The sequence below is a fragment of the Pseudorca crassidens genome, chromosome 12 (genome assembly GCF_039906515.1).
Source record: "Pseudorca crassidens isolate mPseCra1 chromosome 12, mPseCra1.hap1, whole genome shotgun sequence".
NCBI lineage: Eukaryota > Metazoa > Chordata > Mammalia > Artiodactyla > Delphinidae > Pseudorca > Pseudorca crassidens.
Window position 1 is genome coordinate 54,659,006 of NC_090307.1, and position 4,727 is coordinate 54,663,732.

Sequence of the window (4,727 nt, forward strand, 5' to 3'; positions counted from 1 at the left end):
TCATAACATGACAACTACTGGAACAAGGGTTTATTCTCAGCCTATCTGTGAGGTAGATATTATTATTACCCTTTTCCAGAAAGGGAACTTGAGACTCAGGATCCAAGGTTAAATGAATTATTCAAGTCAGCAGGTGGTAGAGCCAAATTTTAACTCAGTTCTCTCTGACTCAAAATTGCCACATTATACTGGTTCCTGTTAGGACATTTGGTCAAAAAAAAAAAAAAAAGTACAAAACTCTATAAATGTAACGATCAAAAAAATCTAAAATCTGCATTAAAAATAAAAAGGATTGTCAGGAATTACAATGGGAAATGGATGATTTCTTTTAAAAACTTTCCATTTTCTGATATTTTTACAATTTTCTGTAGTGAATAAATAATTTTAAGATTTCAAATTAGAAGATGTTATTTTGCTAAAATAGCTAGGTAAATGTAGATCGAACCGTATCAATGTGTTCCGCATCTCTAAACCTTAGTATAAGTACTTCCATTCCATGATAATCCTACATTGAGATAAAATGTAAATCTATTAAGTCTGCAGAGAAAATAAATGAATGACATTTCAGGCATACATTAGTCACCATCTCTGTTAAACTTAGGATGATCTAAATTAGTGGCACAATTAAAACTGTACATAATAGTCTCCTTTGGTAACATGATCAATCTTAAAAGAATAATTTTTAATTCTAAGTTATTATTCATAAGGGATCTTGTTAGTAGGTCACCATCAGTGTATAATTAAGCTGGATATTACTGGATTTGCTGCCTCTCCCTTTACCTCTGAATTTTGGAGAAGTTTCTTTTCAAGTTACATCAATCAACCAATATCTTTTTAGCATCTACTAAGTGAAGGCACAAGACCCAGGTACGGTGGAGGAGTAAATGATGAATTTGAGAGATACAAGACACACAGAAGAGTAATAGGAGGCAGCATTTAGTGAGTGCCCAAGGGGGCCCTCTAGGAGTTGAGGGGAGTGTCTTTACTTTACCATGGAGGAGAAACTTCTCAGTGTGGTACATTTCCATTTTTTTCCTCTTCGTTTTCCATCGGTCTTCTATCCCCCTCATATTTTCCTCTTCTTTTCTCTTTCCCTCCCTCTTTCCCTCCCTCCCCCCTTCTCCCTTCATCCTCCACCAAAATATATATGATATATATCATATATATGTTTGATCATATATATATGATCAAATAATATATTTGATCATATGTGCATATATATATATGGTCAAAATATAAAGGTGAGAATATTCCAAAAAAGATTCCAAAAATAGGGGGAAATGTGAGCAAATGGGGCCAGAAAGACAGGAGTGTCTAGATACTAGGGATGCTGAGAAGTCCTATTAAACGAATCTACTCCCACCAGGGCCCTTTGCACCTCCCTCTATCCAGGAACCTCCCCCATATGAGTTTGTGTTCTTTCTTCACTTGTAAGCATGGAAGGCGGCTTCCCTGGTGGCGCAGTGGTTAAGAATCCGCCTCCCAATGCAGGGGACACAGGTTCGAGCCCTGGTCCGGGAAGATACCACATGCCGCAGAGCAACTAAGCCCATGCACCACAACTACTGAGCCTGAGCTCTAGAGCCTGCGAGCCACAACCACTGAGCCCGCAAGCCACAACTACTGAAGCCCATGTGCCTAGAGCCCATGCTCCGCAACAAAGAGAAGCCACTGCAGTGAGAAGCCCGCGCACCGCGATGAAGAGTAGCCCCCGTTCACCACAACTAGAGAAAGCCCACGTGCAGCAACGAAGACACAACGCAGCCACAAATAAATAAACAAAACATAAATAAATTTATTTAAAAAAAAGAATATAGGAAGGGCTTAAACACCTTCCAATATTCTATATATATATTTAAAAAAAAAGACATGGAAGGATACTGTCTGCCTCACAAAATGAGTGGGGAAGCTGGGCAGCTGTGCCTAGGGCCCAAACTCAGTGGGCCACAGTGAGACACTGCAGGATTTTGAGGGAAGAAACAGTGTGCTATTGTTCAAATGGGTATTGATGATTTATTTATGACTGAATAATAAATATATTTTCAATAAAATCTTTTCACAGATTTTGGAATGAAGAGGCTGCAATGACAATGGAAAATATGTTGCAAAATTGAGATAGTGAACAAATTATTTACTACATTGGCTCACAAAATGATCTTTCATAAAGGCAGTACTAATTTTTTTCTTTTTAATTTATAGTTCTTTAATTCTAAAAGTAACAAAATCACAAATTCCAAAACTTTATTTATTTTTCTTTTAATTTTTTTTTTTTTTGCCATGCCACCCAGCTTGCGGGATCTTAGTTCCCCCATCAGGGATCAAACCCAGGCCCCAGCAATGAGAGCACGGAGTCCTAACCACTGAACTGCCAGGGAATTCCCCCCAAAATTTAGAAGGCAAAGATTATCCACAGTCCCACCATCTTCACAAAACTGTTATCATCTTACTATTTTTTCTTATTCACATTTTCCACTTATTTTCTTAGATGGATTCCAAAAAATTGAATTATTTGTTTAAAGGTTAACATTTTATTGATATATATTGCCAAATTTGATAGCAGCAATGTCTAAAGTACTACTTTCTCATATCCTAACATTTCAATTTAAAAAAATCTTTACTAATAAATGAAAACTTTTCTTACTATTACAACTTTTATGTTTTTGATTATAATGTACATTTTTCCAAGTTTGCTTACTACCTGAATTTCTTCTTTTGTGCATCCTATTTAATTCAGTGGGTAAGACTTTGTGTGTTTTGATTAGATCAACATACCAAGCTCTCAAACCTGCCAACAGTGAAATAGCAACATACTAAGGAAAATAACAGGAAAGATGGGGGAAAAGAATCACCCTGTCATTTCCATTCAAATATATGAATATTTGTTAGGCCCTTACTCCAAGAATGTAGCTCGTTAAAACATGAATCCCAATTTTATAGGGTAGAACATATATTAAGAACCCTCTGGAATTCTCATCTAGTCATCTAGCATCCTAAATGCCTAACTTTATTGATTGGTTTGGGATGTGTTTATTTCCCTATTCCAGACTTTCACAGCTGTAACTGTGGTTGGGATCCACAGTTACAGGCTGTAACAGAATGTCTTGCACATCCCAAGTATCCAATAAGCATTTGGTGATTGGTTCTTACCGTCATTATGAGAATGAAGGGCACACAAAGGGAAGAAACACCTTGAATAAAGTAATGTGTCGTAAACAGTAGAAGTTTATCGAACAAGTACTATGTGCATGTAGAATACAGAATGAGTATCTTCACATCAGAGACAGGGGCAATTGTAAAGGTTTAATAATCCAGGGTTACTGAGAAGATCCCTTTGAATAGTGTTATTAAAAATATCCATACAGATGAGTTTTCTGTTATTTTGCTATGTATTAATTTTTTCAAAAGCCAAGGGTATTTATTCTGTCACTCATTCTGGACTTTATTCCAAGAAAAATGCACTCAGTCTATAAGTAATTTATTAATATTTTGATTATTGATGCTTTTTTAAGGTAAGAACTGATGCATCCTATATGTGGCAAGTAGAATTACCTCTTCAGCTGAGACCTGAAAATCCAGAAATACATAAGATAATGCAGGAAATGTAGCTGCAGGAGAGTATGTCAGTTATATATTGTAAAGTACTGTTAATTGTCTTACGCTGAATGGCAGTTTAATAACTTCAAATTGAGTTAAAATGAAAATTCCTTTTTAAAAAATCAAATGTAAATATTACTGTATTCTATGGTATATTCATAGTTTGTATATTAAATATTAAATCACCAAGGGGTCTGTGTTCTATCACTTCTACTACAAATGTGCCACTTTCTAATTAACAAAGATTCTTTTTTTCAATTTGCTTTTACAATATAAAATATTTGACTTCTTGAAAAAAATCTGTAATTCATTCCTTTGTTTAGTAAAGATCTATAGCTTCTGCATAGATTTTTTTTGTGGTAAAATATGCATAACAAAATTTACTATTTTAATCATTTTTAAGTGCACAGTTCAGTAGCATTAAGTAAATTCACAATGTTATGCAACTATCACCATTAACCATCTCCAGAACTTTTTTCATCTTCCTAAACTGAAACTCTGTCCCCATTAAGCAATAACTCCCATTTCTCCCCTGTCCCCCAGCCCTTGACAGCCACGATCTGTCCAACTCTGACTACTTTAGGGACCTCAGATAAGTGGAATCATACAGTATTTGTCCTTTTGCAATTGGCTTAGGGTAGTGTCCTCAAGGTTCATCCACGTGGTAGCATATGCTGGAATTCCTTTTCTTTTTAAGGCTGAATACTACTCCATTGTACGTGAGTATCACATTTTGTTTATCCATTCATCTGGAGTTGGACACTTGGGTGGCTTCCTTCTTTTGCCCATAGTGGAGAGTGCTGCCATGCATATGGGTGTACTGCATAGTTTCTTTTAAAAATTAACACAACAGTGCTCTTTTTTAACAAGGTCATACAGATTTTACATAAAACACAAAGTGTTTTTGACTGACTCTTACTTAACCTCAGAATTTGGACCTTGGTGCAATACAAAAGGAGAATCTTTTGCCAGTATATCTCACTAAGGATTACACTGGGGATATATTTATAGTCAGTCTTTCAAATTATAAAAAGAAATATAAAGAGAGAACTTGAAACCTTTAAAGCATTTTTCACCCAGTTGAGCTATTTGGTAGGAAAGCTTGTCGGAGAGACTTAGAGTTCAAAGGCAGC